Here is an 18,524-nt window from a genome sequence, read left to right on the forward strand (position 1 = left end):
CAGTTAATTGATTTCCCCATTACTTTAGAAAGAATAGAAGTAATTGCAATGGGACGATAATTGGATGGGAGGGATTTGTCACCCTTGTTAGGAACTGGCTGGATATGAGCAAATTTCCAAGCAGAAGGAAAAACATCTTTGGAATAAGAAAGTGAAAAAAGGTGACAAAGAACAGGAATAAGTTCAGGAGCACAGCTTTTGAGAACAAGTGGAGAAATACCATCAGGACTTGCAGCTTTCTTACCATCGAGATTCGTGAAAATCCTTCTGACATCATTTTGACAAAAAAACCACAGGAGGAATTGAATGGAGCGTGTTGGGAATGGTGGGAGGTGTTTTAAAAAGATCATTAATACATGAGTTGGAAGAAAAATGGAATGCTAGCAGGTCAGCTTTATCCTTGGGTGAAGTGACAACAGAACCATCTGGTTTTGACAGAGGTGGAAGCAGAGATGGACAAAAGTTGCAGCCAATAGCTTTGGCAAGAGACCAGAATGCTTGGCTACCATTAGGACTAGAAACAAGTTTTCTACTCTTAGTCTGTTCAAAATCTAGTTTGGACTGATTAATAACTGCTTTACAATTGTTGCGAGCTTTGGTGTAGGCAGAAAATGAAATGGAAGAATTGGAAACAAGCCAATTATGATATGCAGCATTCTTCTTCTGAACAGCCTTAGCACATTTATTGGAAAACCAAGGTTTAGATAAAGGATGAGATTTTAAAGTGGAGTGTAGGATAAAGTATTCCATTCTTACAAGAATAATTTCACTGACACGATCTGAGCAAACGTTGTGAAACGTTTGCTCAGATTGTGTTTTGAAACAGTAGTCTGACCAAGCAAAAGAAGAAAAGAAATCTCGCAGGTCATCCCATTTTGCATTCTTCTAATGCCAAACAACATGAGGTTGGAATAGCCATGAGATAAAGGCTCGATCGGAGAAGAGACAATCACTAAGTTTTGAACTGAGGTGCCTGAAGGACCACTCACTTTGACGGGTTTTTTGTGAGAAAAAGATCGTGTTGGCTGTATGGTTAGGATTGTCTGGTATTCTTGTAGGTAAATGAACAATCTGTGCAAGGTTATTAGTAATTGCAAAAGCCTCAGCATCTCGACCAGCTTGGATGGTGTGACTAGAAAATGGAAGCCAGCTGGAATTGTGAACATTAAAATCACCAAGGAAAATTTCCTCACCGTTAGGAAAGTTGGAATGGAGAAAGTCAATTTGCAAAGAGAGGAAGTCAAACAGCTCAAAGTGATTAGTGATGTTGGGAGAACAGTAGAGACAACAGATGAATTTGACAGAATGAGGTAGAGAGATTTTAAGCCAGAGAAGATCGAAAAGAGGAGATTTCTAATTACCAAGTCTCTGACAGGTAATATCGGAATGGACATATGCACAAGTGCCAACATGGGGTTTGGCAGACTGCAAGTGGAAATGGACATTACTGAGATTAGAATTGAGACCACACCATGTATATTTTTGAAATGAACTAGGAAGTATTTGGTAGGTTTAGATCATTTTGCAGATAAGCTTTTAGCAGATTAGCAGATTTTGCAGATTAGTTTGACAATTCATGGTGTATTCAATAGTAAGAAAAAGTGTGGGGAGGGACATGCTTTATGACATAATGAAATTTTTGGATATGCCTTACACATGGTAAGAAGATACCCAGATCCTTGACATAACTTGCCTTCTACAATGCCCCCTTCATACACACTACTCGGACTCCCTCCTGTCCCTCTAGAACACCGTTTTAGAGCTGTACCCTCAAAATGCAATGAAGATTGGATCTTGCCATGATGTCCATCATAATCTCAAAAGTCATCAGTCATACTGCATGAAGGAAGAGATGGGGAAGGGTTGACTGGAACTTAGCTCTGGAGACTGCACATGGGTTCCACCACTTCAAGCTTTCAATAAGCAAAGTGATGGTATTGCACCGGTTGAGAGTCATCTACCACCTAATATTGTCTGGTAACACAGAGGGGCTGTATCCCTCCGTAATGTGTGGGTGCCACACATCGCCCCTTCTTACATTGGTTCACACCTGGGTGGTCACCCACAGTGTGCTTGTGCATGGGGGTTATAACAGTCCCACCATCGTGAAGGTGCAACAGAAGATTTGGTTGTCACAGACCATCCGGACTTCACCAAAATTTGGTCCACTTGATTTGAGTCACTCAAATATCAGTTCCTTCAGCATTTTAAACTCCCAGGTAGCAAGTACAGTTTGTCTGGCTTATCTGAGAGAATGTCTGTGACAACCTCAAGGACCAAAAAAAGGACAAAAGGAATGTCTGTGACAATCTCAAGGACCAAAGCTTTGTATGCTTTCATCATTATCATTAATAAATATTTAAAACAGTAAGTAGAGGGACCCAAAACTGAACCCTGAGAGAATCCACTGATAACCAATTCCAGTTTGAATATAGTTTAATTATTTTTGTGTGAAAAGAAAAACACAGAGGGGAAAAAACAGTTTTTTGCAAAAAGACGGAGCAATTGTCAAAATATAGATGGTGACAAAGTTTGTCTTTTTTGCAAAAACTGATTTTTTTTTTTTTTTTTATCTCTGTGTTTTTCATTTTACAAAAAATAATAAAACAATGTTAAAATTGGAATTTTTGCTTATTTTCATTAATGAATTGGCTGTCAGGTATACTATGGAAGTCTATTTTACAAAATAGAAGCATGAAAGAATAGTGCCATTCTTTGTTTTGTGTAGTAATTTTGTAGTAATTAATAATACTTTTCAGTAAGGTGTCAAAGAAATCGGATGTAAAATTTCAGAAGTCATATATGCAAGATTCTCTGTGTATTGTAAAATCTGAAAAAGGTAACAACACATTTATCTTGTGTACAATATATACACTGGTTTTCAAAGAAAGTTCATAACCTAGGAATTTCACATTTCTAACCCTTTTTTGCGATGGTATGTTACATTAATGATTAGCATCACAAATAGAAATATAAACAAAAGATATTTTTTGATTGTTAAGGCATAGCTAAGTGATATTTGACAGGTGCTCTCAAAATATTCCAAAATAAACATTTGCAACCTTTATACAATTTTGGTAAATACGACAATTATGGCTGAAGTGTTATCAGAAGCATTCAGTTTGCTTCAATTTATCATTTTAAAGGGAAAACAAAATGAAAAGTTCACCAGATGCAAACTAATATTTAGTTGAACCGCCTCTGGTCCTGATGACAGCAGCACACCGTTGAGGCATCTACAAGATCAATTTCTGAAGATAATCAACTGATAGTTCTTGTTTTCAAACACGGATTATGGCTTCCTGAAGTTCACGAAGGGTCTTTGGTTTCTTTCTGGCAACTGCAGATTCCACACAATGCCAGCAGTTCTCTGTAGGATTCAGGTCTGGGCTGTTTCCTGGCCAGCTAACAGTTGAAATGGATCGTTCTTCCAACCATTTTTTTTTTCACCTGTAACAAATGTAAACACATTACTGTTGAACCTCTAATGCAAAAATGAAGCTAAAGTAACTACAGAAGTGCCTACTTACACTTTTTGCCTGATGATGAGGACCAGAGTGTTCCTGAAAGGTGCAGTTACTTGGCAGGTTGAAATGGTCTCTAATGGTTGGCAGGAATTTGCCTTCCAATATAGCCAGATATCCATTAGTATTTACGGAACCTTTTATAAACTGCAGGTGACCTACTCCACAATACAAAATGCACCCCCATATCATTTGGCTGGTAGGCACTTTCACTGTAGATGCCATACAGTCTGGATAGTATTCTTCACCACATCTATGCCGAATCGTTTGTCTCCCGTCTGAGCCATGCAGGTTAAATTTCTTCTCATCCGAGAAAATAACTGACTTCCACTGCAAGGGGGTCCATTTGACATGCTCCTTACACCAAATTAATTAGGCATTTTTAATTTTTTTTGTGTGAGGTTGGGCTTCTTCTTAGGACGACAGGCTACAAGTCCATTTTTGGAGCGGCTTCTTCTGACTGTTACTGCACTTCTACTACTCCTGTTTGTTCTTCCCATTCTCCTGTTAGCTCAGACGAAGAAGCTTTATGGTTTTTTAAGGCATAAGCACTTCAAAGCACAGTCCTGTTTTGGCGTAGAGACTCATTTGCATCCAGTTCCTTTTTTCCTATCAGCAGAACCAGTATTCTTGAGTTTTGAAAGAAATCTACTCACTTATACTTATAGATCACAAGATGCTCTATAAACAGTATAATGGGATGAACATCCTTCCTCATGTAAAGCAACAATAGCACTCTTTTTTTCGTGGCGTCAACTGCACGTAACTTGCCATCCTGACACAAGCAAGCAAGCAAGGAATGACTGCAACTCTTGCAGAGCATGCTTATATAGCTGAAAGTAACAGCTGATGCAATATTACATCATCACCTACGCATGTCAATCTTATCTGATGCAATCTGTAAGAAATATTGTCATTTACTTACGTTATTTGGATGACAATTGCAATTTTAAGGGGTGATGCTCTTTCTTTCTAGATGTGATTTTTCAATTTCAATGGATGGGAACATGACATTGTCAGACATTTGCAAACAAATAAGCATTCAGTCCATAGGAAGAAAATAGATGTTGCACGATAAAGTCAGACATTCTGAGTGTTTATTTGCATCTTTTGTCATAGAACATAATCATCCTCTGAATTGTGCTAATCATGCAAGTGGGTGTTCAAAAATACATTTTGTGATGGTGAAAAAGATAAAAAATGTGGTTGTTGTGGAAGTAAAACAACAAGTTTTATTAGTGAAATTGCACAGATATGAAAAGATTTAGTAATAGCACTGAAAAATCAACAATTTTCAATTGCTATAGATGGTAGTACTCAAAATGATTCCAAAATATATTCCATTATGGTGACTTTTCTGTAATAAAGCAAATTTTCAAATCAAAACAGCTTGCTCTCTATGTCAGCATTGGAAACCTGAAAAACCTGAAAGCATGCAGACTTTCTTCAAAGCCCTGTCTGTCACTCAGTGTTGATAATGTGCCTGTTATGGTAGGTCTGAAAATGTGAAGGTAGAAGCATTAAAAGGTGGAATTGAGGACTTGCTGATAATAGGCTGTCCTTGTCATCTTTTTAATTTGTGCTGTAAAGGAAGCTACATGCCTTCCTGGAAAAATAGATTAATATTTGGTAAACATTTACTACTATTAGAGAGAATGTACAGAACAAAAGATTAATTTAAATGATTTCAGCTGATGATTGCCATAGCAGGTGAAAAGATTTTGAAGCATGATGAATTACTGATTAAATTTGATAATTTAATCAATACTTATTAAATTATCACCATGTCTCCACAATCCCTACAATGCAGACATTGTAGGGATTGTGAAGACATGGTGTCACTCAGACATGTGTGATGAATTTGATTATGGGCAGTACAATATATACAGGAAAGACAGGAGGGATAGAGGGGTTATACTCTTAGTTAAAAAGCTTATTAAATCTAAGGCAGCATTGGTGACCAGTTCAGTGTTTTATCAGTTTGGTGTGATATAAGCACTGGGAAAATAGAATTGGGAGTAGGAGTGTGTTACAGGCCCAATGACTGTGATGAGTACACTTAACAGCTGTACAGAGAAATAGAGTGGGCCAGTAAATCAGAATGTCTTATAATGGGGGATTTTAACTGTCCAGATGCTGATTGGAATTTGTGGGTTGGTTACTCACACACGCAAGATTTTTGTAGATTTCTTGAATGTTTATCTTCTACAGCAGCATGTTAGAGAGGCAACAAGAGGAAGCAATACTCTTGATCTGGTTATCAGCAGTGATTAGGAATCTGCAGGTAAAAGACCCATTGGATGGCAGTGATCACAGTATACGAGTGTGGAGTTTAATTTAACAACTACCGTCAAGTGTAAAGGGAAAGGCTTTTGTAAGGGTGACTATGGTGGTCTCTGATAGTTTTTAAATTAATTAAATTCAATGTAGTGGAAAAAACTGATGACATTACCAACAGCAAATTCTAAATGGGAAGCATTCAGCGAAATAATCATAGAAGCTACTAGGCTTTTCATACTAACGAAAAAATACTGTTCAAGGCTTAGACCTAAATGGATGTCAGATGAACTGAGGCACATGGCAAAGAAGAACAGTGCATGGGATGCATATAAATTATCAGGTGATACAGAAGTCTCTGGTAATTATAAATTAGTTTGTATAATCAAGTTGCATTAGGCAAGCTAATTCAGCTTATGAGAAGTCTCTGGCAAAGAAATCAAAGAAAAGCAGAAAATACTTCTATGCTTATATTAACAGTAGAAGGAAGGGGTTTGAATCACACTGGGCCACTTGATATCACTGGATTAACTGTGAATGATTCTGTTCAGGTTGCTGACAAATTGAATAGCTGTTTTGCATCTACATTCACACATGAGGTAAAGTACCTGCCTGGCAACCCAAAGGTCGCGGGTTCGATTCCCGCCTCGGGCTTGGATCAGTGTACTGCAAAAACCTTGGGAGGTGCATTATGGCCACAGAAGCCTATGCACCAACAACTATCGGAAAAAAAAAAAAAAAAAACATGAGGAATTCTTCAGGAGAGGGGATGCCAGAAGTTTATCAAACTCCAGTGGAGAGCTAAATGACTTTGTGATAATTGAGATGAAAGTGGAAAAGAAATCGTTGAAACTGAATATGAAAAGGCACTTGGGTGGATGAGATCTATCCATTTGTATTAAGAGAGGCAGCGTAGTAGGTAAGGAAATCTTTAGCCATAATTATGAGAGTATCCTTGGATTCAGGTGGACTGGATCATCTGCACATCTCCAGTCTTATGGAATGGAGATGTGCAGATGTATCCCCAATTTATAAAGGGGGTGATCATAAGGTGACATGAGTAATTACAGATCTGTTAGCTTAACATCTCTTTTCTAAGAAAAATAATGGAGTCACTGGTTAAATAAGTAATGCAGAACCATCTGGATAAGAATGAAGTCATACTGCAGTCACTGCATGGATTTGTCAAGCAGTGGTCTTGTCTAACCAATCTGATAGGTCACTGTGATGTACCAACTAAAGACTTGATGCAAAAATTAATTTTTATGCTGTATAGTTGGATTTCAGGAATTCTTTTGATACTGTTCCACATAAGACTGCTATATAAACTGAAGCAATGTGACATTAAGGCCAAGTTACAGTTATGGATAAATGGATGGTTAAGTGGAAGAAAGCAGAGTGATTATCATTGGGTTCTGCTCTTCATGGACTAATGTTATTAGTGGAATTCCCCAGGGGAATTCCACTAATAACATTTAGTGCTGGGCCCATTGTTTTTAGTATTTATTAATGATATTGATAAAAGTATATCTGGCTTAATTTCAGAGTATGCAATAATGAAGGGTGGTTAATGACAGTAATTAGGGTGAGCTACTGCAACAACTAGGAAAATTGGGTTGATGGGCCGAGAAATGGTAGTTGCAGCTTAGCATTGTCAAATGCAAGATACTACATATGGGTTGTTATTTGGTTTTTAGGAGCATTAGCAACTAAGGCCATATTGCTCCGGGGCTATGTGGTGGTCATTCCCTGACTTTTCCGCATCCTGCATATTTGGTGGTCACGGGCTCAAACCCCGGTCTAATCAAGAAGCATGTCCTATGCACTGCTGCTCCTGCCCACCTGGCTATGGAGGTCCTACATATGGGTTGCAGTAATCCCAGAGTAACTTATCAACTGTGTAGTACTATACTCAGTGTAGTGAAGAATGAAAAAGACCTGGGGGTAATTGTGCATTCAGATATGAAATTCTCTGAGGAGGGCAGACATGCTGCCATGAGGTTTTTTCAATTATATACAAAAATGTTGCTTGTAGGAATAAAGAGGTAATTATCCTTTTATACAAGGCCAAGGTTAGGTTGCACCTTGAGTATTGTATATGGTCTGAGACCTCACTTCAGGAAGGATGTAGATCTGCTGGAATGGTTGCAGAAAAGGACAGCCAGATTGGTGAAGGGAACAGACAGTTGCTGTTACCTAGAAAGGCTTCAGTTCTGCAAATTGCAGCATCTGGAGACTAGACTGTGGGAAGATCCGAATGAAGTGTTTAAAACCTTGAATGGATTGAGCAAGCTAAATGTTAATGGCATTATCCATTTGCTCAGAGTGGGACTACACATATGAGGCAGCATAAATTTAAGTTGATGAAGGATGGTTGCAGGATTGATGTTCGGAAGTTTGCCTTTAGTCAATAGGTAGTTGATTTTTGGAACAGGCTTCCTTCTGTTGTGTAAGTGGATGGTTTGAGTAAATTCAAGGAAGAACTGGACGAAGTCTTGGAGGGTATGGATGGGCGAAGTATAGTTTTTTTTTGTTTTTTTTTGGTCTGATTCTATATAAGCTTGCTTTTTTGCATCATTAAACTGCTACTGCATGTTTGTGTATGCATAGTTTTTATTTTGGTTAAATATGTAAAACAGGTTGCCACATATTTTATTCTGGCTTGAATGAAGTAGTTTGCTTGTTTCCTTTTAAATATGATTAGCAGTTTTTAAGCTCTTCCACTTCCATTTTGAAAATTGATTACCATAGCTGACCAAACCACAAGGATGATTCTAATTTTAACATTGACATTTCTACTGCTATGATTGGGGGAGTTTCGAAAACAATAGGAGAAGATTCTGTTCTTTTGCCCAGTGAGGAAGTACTTTGACTGCATGTGACTATGTGGTGCACACCACTTAAAAATGATGTTCTTATAAATGCAAAAGTAGCACAAATTTTATCAACTGGCAATTTTCAAATTTGAAATTTTTTGTGGACAAGTTTCCAGTACTTAGAAGATAAAGAAGTAGTTGTGGCAATAGATGTTTTGTAGCATTAGTTCTTTCAATTTCAGTGTGAGAACCTATCAGATGATATTATGAAAGAAGAAAGAATTGATGTACAGTGGTTCCAATTGAAGAACTGAAAAGTGCTGATGATGGTTTGAAATACAGTTGATTCCGGTTATTTGGGACACATTGGGATTAGTGCATTTTGGCCCGATTAAGCGGCTGCCCCAATTATCTGAAGTTTCACATAAATAGTTAAAAATACAATGGACCCCCGCTTTGCAGTTGGTTCATTGTACAATCAAATCACGTTACGATGCACTCACCATAGTAAAGTACCATTCACTATACAATGTGTAGTAAGTGCCGGTCATTGTGATCACGTTTGTGAATTGAATTTTAATTCTATTAAACAACAATTCGAATTAGTGAAAATAGGAGGAATATTATCCACAGGCTATAAAAGTAAAGATATATTAAGCACAAATTTACACTTTTTTACCTTACCAATTAAAAAATTAAATATGTGAAAATCAGAATAATTAATGTGATGATCAGAATAATAAAGAGTAGGAGAGTATAGTAAAGTACCATTCACTATACAATGTGTAGTAAGTGCCGGTCATTGTGATCACGTTTGTGAATTGAATTTTAATTCTATTAAACAACAATTCGAATTAGTGAAAATACAGTCGGTCCTCGTATAACACGTGTTTGCATTACACGAATTCGATCATACACGATTTATAAATAGGGGAACGTTATCTTATATAACACGAACCGAATTCGCTTATACACGATTCGCCTTTGTGTTTACAAGAAATGGCAGTCGAATGCGGAATCACCCCAACTGAACGCAACACGATAGGAACGAAGAAGATTCTGAAAATGTATTTATGTGTTTTATATCAGTGAAGGGGAAACACATTTCACCATAATAACGTAAAAACCAACACAATTCCAGCTATCGATATAATCGCAAATGCAATTAGATGGCGTTTACTACCAGTTTATAACAGATTGCACTAGCAGAAACGAAACTGGAAATTGTTTTATGGTAGTAACCCTCAGAAATGTGCTTTAGTAAAATGTGGGGTGTTAATAGTGTATCTCGGCCTTTACGGTGTTGTTTATTCAGTTGCTATACGCGCGCAGCTTTGTTTGTGTATCAAGCGTGCCTCCTCGTTTTGTAATTGTGCTTTAAAAATGAGTAAAATACTTAAAAGGTGTGAAAAGGAAGCGTCCTGGTGAAGACACTGCAGATTCAGAGAGAGAAAAAAAAAAGCGATATCGATAAACAGAGGCGGACTGTGTTAAAAATTCTTACCCGGGAAATTTTATAGTGGCCTCATACTACGGTTTATGGCCAAAATCACATCGGCCTCGGGCCCTCCGGGGTTTCCCCGGTAAGGCTTATGGCCAGTCCGCCTCTGTCGATAGAGAAAAAAATATGAAATTGTGAAACGCTTTGAGCGAAATGAAAGACCATGTGATATTGCACATGCGACAGACCTAAATGAGGCAACCCCGAGAATTACAAAGAATGCAGAGAAAATAAAAACTTTCATAGCAGGAACAACTCAAAGTGTAATTAAAATCCATTAGATTAAGACACAAAGAATTGGAAGAGATGGAACGGCTATCATCTGTTTGGATAGAAAATCAAACAAAAAGCAAGTTTGCTTACGATAGAAACAAAAGCATTAGCAATATTTTATTACGACTTACGTATTATAATTTATACTTATGTATTATAAAATACGTAAGTATTTTATTATGACTTTTATTTAATATAATAAATTTTTTGCGAAAAAAATACGTATTTTATCCGTAAAAAATACTTTTTTAGTATTAAAAAATACTAAAAATACTTTATTATAATATAATATTATTTTTATTACGTATTTTAATCGTTATAAAATACGTAAGTATTTTATAACGATTAACCCTACTTTTCCCATAGGGCCTGTTGTTTATATTGCACGATTTTGCATTGCACGAGGGTTTCTAGGAACGCAACTATCGTGCTATACGAGGACAGACTGTAGGAGGAATATTATCTACAGGCTATAAAAGTAAAGATATATTAAGCACAAATTTACCCTTTTTTACCTTACCAATTAAAAAATTAAATATGTGAAAATCAGAATAATTAATGAGATGATCGGAATAATTAAGAGTAAATATTAAGAGTAGGAGACCGGCGGAATTACTTAAAGTACCATTCACTATACAATGTGTAGTAAGTGCCGGTCATTGTGATCACGTTTGTGAATTGTTTGTGAGTAGCCACTGGCAGAGGCGAAAGTGATTCTTGCACTGCTTCTATTGGAATGAGCAGCAGCCTGGAAAATAAGATGCAGGATATTACAGAGACTGCTGGGAATCATGGGGGTACAAGTAAACACATGAGTTGTGTTAGGGTGGCTAAGAGGAAGAGCAGGTGCATGTATACTTGCGTGTACACCAATGCTAGGAGTCTAGTAAATAAATTTGATGAATTTGAGTTATTGCTCAAAACATCAAAGGCAGATATTGTTGGGATTTCAGAGACGTGGTGTCACACAGATATAAGGAATGCAGAACTGGAATTTGGGGAGTATAATGTCTACAGAAAGGATAGACAGGATAGGAAGGGAGGAGGGGTTATGCTATTAGATAAGAAATACATAAAATCCAAGGAAGTGAAGCCAGTCGACATCACTGGACAGTGCAGTGTTGAGTCAGTTTGGTGTGACATAAGCATTGGGAGATCAAAATTGAGAGTAGGAGTGTGCTATAGGCCTAATAACTCTGATGAGTATAATAAGAAACTGTACAGAGAAATAGAGTGGGCCAGTAAATCAGAGAGTCTTATAATGGGGGATTTTAAATTCCCAGATATTGACTGGAATTTGGGGGCTGGTCACTCACACACTAGCAAGGCTTTTGTGGATTTATTGGTTGATTGTTTTCTACATCAGCATGTTCGGGAGGCAACTAGAGGGAGTAATACTCTTGATTTGATTATCGGTAGTGATTCTTCATGCATTAAGAATCTGCAGATAAATGAACTACTAGGTGGCAGTGATCACAGTGTTCTGAAGTGGGAGTTACTCAAAGAGGTAACTACCATTAGGGGTAAAGGGAAGGGGTATTGCTTTCGTAAAGGCGACTACGATGGACTGAGACAGTATTTAAATTCTATACAGTGGGATCAACTGATGATGTTACCAACAGCAAGTTCAAAATGGGAAGCATTCAAAGAACTTATCTTGCAAGCTACTAGGCTTTACATACCAACTAAGAAATATTGTTCAAGGTTTAGGCCTAAATGGATGTCAGATGAACTAATGAGGCATATGGCAGAGAAGAAAAATGCATGGGATACATACAAAAACAGGTGCAGGTATGCTTGCGTGTGCACCGGTGCTGGGAGTTTAGTGAATAAATTTGATGAATTTGAGGTGTTGCTCAAAACATCGAAGGCGGATATTGTTGGGATATCGGAGACGTGGTGTCACACAGATATAAGGGATGCAGAACTGCAATTTGGGGAGTGCAGCGTCTGCACAGGGGATGGACAGGATGGGAAGGGGGGAGGGGTTGTGCTGTTGGTTGGGAAACACATGAGGGCCAAGGAAGTGAAGCCGGTCGACATCGCTGGACAGTGCAGTGTTGAGTCAGTTTGGTGTGACATAAGCATTGGGAGATCGAAGTTGAGAGTAGGAGTGTGCTGTGGGCCTAGTGACTCTGATGAGTATAGTGGGGAACTGTGCAGGGAGGTGGAGTGGGCCAGTGGATCAGAGTGTCTTGTAGTGGGAGATTTTAATTTCCCAGATATTGACTGGAATTTGGGGGCTGGTTACTCACACACTGGCGGGGCTTTTGTGGATTTGTTGGGTGATTGTTTTCTGCATCAGCGTGTTCGGGGGGAGGCTAGAGGGAGTAGTGCTCTTGATTTGATTATCGGCAGTGATTCTTCATGCATTGGAAATCTGCAGATGAATGAGCCACTGGGTGGCAGTGGTCGCAGTGTGCTGGGGTGGGATTTGCTAAAAGAGGTGGCTTCCATTGGGGGTGAAGGGAGGGGTTGTTGCTTCCGTGAAGGCGACTGCGATGGACTGAGACAGTATTTAAGTTCTATGCAGTGGGACCGACTGATGATGTTACCAGCAGCAGGTTCAAAGTGGGAAGCATTCAGAGAACATATCTTGGAAGCTACCGGGCTTTACATACCAACTAGGAAATGTTGTTCAAGGTTTGGGCCAGAATGGATGTCAGATGAACTGATGAGGCATATGGCAGAGAAGAAGAATGCATGGGATGCTTACAAATTAACACATGACACAGGGGCCTATGATAGATACAAGTTGGTATACAACCAAGTTGCAAGGGAGGTTGGGCGGGCGAGGGCAGATTGCGAGAGGTCCTTGGCAGGGGATGCAGGGAGGAACAGCAGAGAGTTCTTTACTTGTGTGGACTCTAGAGGGAGGGTGATGGATCCATCCCCTTCCCTCTAGAGGGAGGGGGATGGATCAGATTGGTCCACTTGGTGTTGATGGGTCAACTGTTGATGATCCTGCTCAGGTAGCTAACAAACTAAATGAATATTTTGCATCGACATTCACACATGAGGAGTTATTCAGCAAGGGGAATGCCAGAGGTGTATTCAACTCTAGCAGTAAGCTACAGAATCTTGAAATAACTGGGAGTAAAGTGGAGGAGAAACTTTTGAAGATAAACACAAGAAAGGCACCCGGGGTGGATGGGATCTATCCAGTTATATTAAAGGAGGCAGCAAAGGAAGTGAGCAAACCCTTAGCCATAATTATGAGAGCTTCCTTGGACTCAGGGGAGGTACCCATAGACTGGAAATGTGCAAATGTGACCCCAATTCACAAAGGCTGACACAAGTCAGCCTTTGTGAATTGGGGTCACAAGAGGATCAAAGGCTGACACAAGAGGATCAAAGGCTGACACAAGTAACTATAGACCTGTGAGCTTAACTTCTGTTCCAGGAAAATTAATGGAGGCACTGGTTAAAGAAGCACTGCAGGATCATTTAGACAAGACTTCAGTTATAGATCAGACACAGCATGGTTTTGTTAAGGGGAAGTCTTGCCTGACCAACTTGATTGGATACTATGATGCAGTCACAAAAGAACTGGATGCAGGGAATAACTTTGATATTATATACTTGGATCTTAGAAAGGCTTTTGATACTGTTGCACATGGAAGACTGCTACACAAATTGGAGCAGTGTGACATTGGAGGCAAATTGCTGCTATGGATAAAGGGGTGGTTGAGTGGGAGAAGACAGAGAGTGGTAATCAATGGACACTGCTCATCGTGGACTAATGTTATTAGTGGAGTCCCTCAGGGCTCAGTGTTGGGTCCATTATTGTTTTCTGTATTTATAAATGATATTGATGATGGTATATCAAGCTTAATGTCCAAGTTTGCAGATGATACAAAGGTTGGCAGGGTTGTCAAGGACACTACTGACACTACACTGCTGCAACAGGATCTGGAAAGGTTGAGCAGATGGGCTGAGAGGTGGCAAATGAAGTTTAACATTGACAAATGTAAAGTACTACACATGGGAAACAGCAACCCCAGGGCAACGTATCAACTCTGTGGTACTACACTGACAGTGGTAGAGAATGAAAGGGACTTGGGGGTGATTGTGCAGGCAGATATGAAGTTCTCTGAGCAGTGCAGACGGGCTGCAAGAGTAGCTCATGGAGTATTGTCAATGATATACAGGAATTTTTCCAGCAGGGATAAGGAGGTGATTATTCCATTGTATAAGGCAATGGTCAGGCCACACCTAGAGTACTGTATACAGGTCTGGAGGCCTCATTTCAAGAAGGATGTAGAGCTGCTGGAACGAGTACAGAGAAGGGCAACAAGATTAGTGAATGGAACAAAGGGGTGCTCTTACGAGGAAAGGCTTAAGTTTTGCAAATTAGTGTCTTGAGACTAGGCACCAGCGAGGTGATCTGATAGAGGTGTATAAAGCCTTGAATGGTTTAAGCATGCTCAATGCTGATGGGATTCTTCCTCTAGCTCAGAAAAATCACCTGAGAGGGCATAAATTCAAATTGAGGAAAGACAGATGTAGGATAGACGTGCGGAAATTTGCCTTTAGCCAGCGGGTGGTTGGTTGGTGGAACAGACTGCCATCCCTTGTGGTGGAGGTTGATAGCCTAAATAAGTTTAAGGCTCAGCTGGACAGGTATTTTGAACGAAAAGAGGGGTGAAGTGGAAGTGGGTTTTTTTTTTTTTTTTTGGCTGATGCTGCATAAGCTTGCTTTCTTGCATCAAATGCCTCTACTAATGCTAATGTAATGCTAATGCTAATTAACACGTGACACAGAAGCCTATGATAGATACAAGTTGATCTGTAACCAAGTTACAAAGGAGGTTAGGCAGGCGAAGGCAGATTACGAGAGATCCTTGGCAAGGGATGCGAAGAAAAACAGCAAAGAGTTCATTACTTATGTAAACTCTAGAAGGAAGGGGATGAATCAGATTGGTCCACTTGATATCGATGGGTCAACTGTTGATGACCCTGCTCAGGTAGCTAACAAACTAAATGAATATTTTGCATCGACATTCACACATGAGGAGTTATTCAGCGAGGGGAATGCCAGAGGTGTATTCAACTCTAGCAGTAAGCTAGAGAATCTTGTAATAACTGAGAGTAAAGTGGAAGAGAAATTGTTGAAGATAAACACAAGAAAGGCACCCAGGGTGGATGGGATCTATCCAGTTATATTAAAGGAGGCAGCAAAGGAAGTAAGCAAACCCTTAGCCATAATTATGAGAGCTTCCTTGGACTCAGGGGAGGTACCCATGGACTGGAGATGTGCAAATGTGACCCCAATTCACAAGGGAGGATCAAAGGCTGACATAAGTAATTATAGACCTGTGAGTTTAACTTCTGTTCCCGGAAAATTAATGGAAGCACTGGTTAAAGAAGCACTGCAGGATCATCTAGACAAGACTTCAGTTATAGCTCAGACACAGCATGGTTTTGTTAAGGGGAAGTCTTGCCTGACCAATTTGATTGGATACTATGATGCAGTCACAAAAGAACTGGATGCAGGGAATAACTTTGATATTATATACTTGGATCTTAGAAAGGCTTTTGATACTGTTGCACACGGAAGACTGCTGCACAAATTGGAGCAGTGTGGCATTGGAGGCAAATTGCTGGTATGGATAAAGGGGTGGTTGAGGGGGAGAAGACAGAGAGTGGTAATCAATGGATACTGCTCATCGTGGACTAATGTTATTAGTGGAGTCCCTCAGGGTTCAGTATTGGGTCCTTTATTGTTCTCTGTATTTATAAATGGTATTGATGATGGTATATCAAGCTTAATGACCAAGTTTGCAGACGATACGAAGGTTGGCAGGGTTGTCAAGGACACTACTGACACTATGCTGCTGCAACAGGATCTGGAAAGGTTGAGCAGATGGGCTGAGAGGTGGCAAATGAAGTTTAACATTGACAAATGTCAAGTACTACATATGGGAAACAGCAACCCCAGAGCAACGTATCAACTCTGTGGTACTACACTGACAGTGGTAGAGAATGAAAGGGACCTGGGGGTGGTTGTGCAGGCAGATATGAAGTTCTCTGAGCAGTGCAGATGGGCTGCAAGAGTAGCTCATGGTGTATTGTCAATGATATATAGAAATTTTTCTAGCAGGGATAAGGAGGTGATTAAACCCTTGTATAAGGCAATGGTCAGGCCACACCTAGAGTACTGTATACAGACCTGGAGGCCTCATTTCAAGAAGGATGTAGAGCTGCTGGAACGAGTACGGAGAAGAGCAACAAGATTAGTGAATGGAACAAAGGGGTGCTCTTACGAAGAAAGGCTTAAATTTTGCGAATTACAGTGTCTGGAGACTAGGCACCAACGAGGTGATCTGATAGAGGTGTACAAAGCCTTGAATGGTTTGAGCATGCTCAATGCTGATGGGATTCTTCCTCTTGCTCAGAATAATCACCTGAGAGGACATAAGTTCAAATTGAGGAAAGACAGATGTGCGGAAATTTGCCTCTAGCCAGCGAGTGGTTGGTAGGTGGAACAGACTTCCATCCCTTGTTGTGGAAGTTGATAGCCTAAATATGTTTAAGGCTCAGCTGGACAGGTATTTCGAACGAACAGAGGGGTGAAGTGGAAGTGGTTATTTTTTATTTATTTATTTTACTTTATTTTTTTTTTTGGCTGATGCTGCATAAGCTTGCTTTCTTGCATCAAATGCCTCTACTAATGCTAATGCTAATTAATACGCACTGTAATATGTATATACTAACTAGTTGACATTTCTATTCACTGACATTTGTGGGTGGGGATTAAAATTTAAAACACTAAAAAGATAAGCAATCAGTAACAAAGAACACGGCACACACAAATTGCAAGTAACACGATACGTGCAAGTGAGAATGGAGTAACACGTTATGAAGCTTTAAAAATAGGAGTGAAGAAAAGATTCTAAAAATTAATTTTTTATATGATTGAAGATTTCATATAAGTGTAAACACATTTCACCCTATAACCCACAGAATTCCAGCTGTTGGTATTATTACAAATTCAATAAGATCAAGTTTACTATCCGTTTATGATAGATTGCACTAACAGAAAAGCCGAATAAACAGGTCACTGCTAATTGTTTTATGGTTGCAACCTCCAAGAATCTGACCGAACCACCTGGTATGGTTGGAGACAATCGTAGGGTAATCTCCAGTGCTGTGGTCTCCTACCCCGATTAAACGGCATGTTGTCCCAATTAAGTGAAGTAAACCCTGGCTATTTTCTTGATTGGGTTCTGTTTTTTAAGATTTGCCCCAAATAAACGGCTGCTCTGATTAACCGATGGTCCAAATAACCGGAATCCACTGTATAACAAATTATTCCAATTCATGCTTGGGATGTTAATAATTCCTACAGAGATGCTGTGCATGAGAAGATATTTTCCAGCTGAGGAAAATAGAGTTCAGATCTTCTCTTTCCAGTGAAGCTTTGGAAATGGTCCTGATTGCCAAGTTTAGGCAGTTTGGTCATTGTTATAAACAGAACTTTCCAAAAAGGGACAAGTCTGCAATAGTATCTTTCTTGAAGAATTAAGGGTATAAAATGGTAGGCTTAACTCTGTGGGCGAGGGAAAGAATCAATAATTGGGTTCATTTCAGTTATTGTTTATAACAGTTTTACAAATAATAACTACTATCAATAACTACTATCAAAACAGCACAATTTTATCTGAAGTTAAACATGACTTCTTTCTTTTTTTTTAAATAATAACTACTAATAATAACTACTATCAAAACAGCACAATTTTATCTGAAGTTAAACATGACTTCTTTCTTTTTTTTTTTGTGGGTATATGTTTATGTGTAAAATTGGAAAGCAAGAATGTTTAGTGAGTATTGTTAACAGCTAGTGGAGTGGGGTTGGAATTCATTACTTATGTTGTCCCCAATGCATGAAATACTTTCTTGAATTAAAATCATTATAGTTTCATCCCACTTTCTATGCGATTTTACTGCTTAAAAACAAAAAAAGAAAAGAAAAACACTTATGTATGTAACTTTTTGTTATTGGTCTTGAAAATACAGATGAAAATAATACTTGGCTTTTTCTCTAAATATATTGTATGATAATTGTAGGTTTTTTTAAATTAGATATCAGCAAAACTAGACTTTATTACTTTTTCTTTCTTTTTTTTTTAT

General features: G+C 38.9%; 1 protein-coding gene across 3 annotated transcripts in view; it reads left to right on the forward strand.

The window, feature by feature from the left end:
* The window catches only part of LOC150077559 (uncharacterized), a 536,301-nt gene that overhangs the window by 91,912 nt on the left and 425,865 nt on the right, over positions 1-18,524 (forward strand). The gene's annotated exons all lie outside the window — the stretch shown is intronic.

Source organism: Mastigoproctus giganteus, chromosome 12 (genome assembly GCF_048544385.1).
Source record: "Mastigoproctus giganteus isolate SK-2022 chromosome 12, ASM4854438v1, whole genome shotgun sequence".
Lineage (NCBI taxonomy): Eukaryota > Metazoa > Arthropoda > Arachnida > Uropygi > Thelyphonidae > Mastigoproctus > Mastigoproctus giganteus.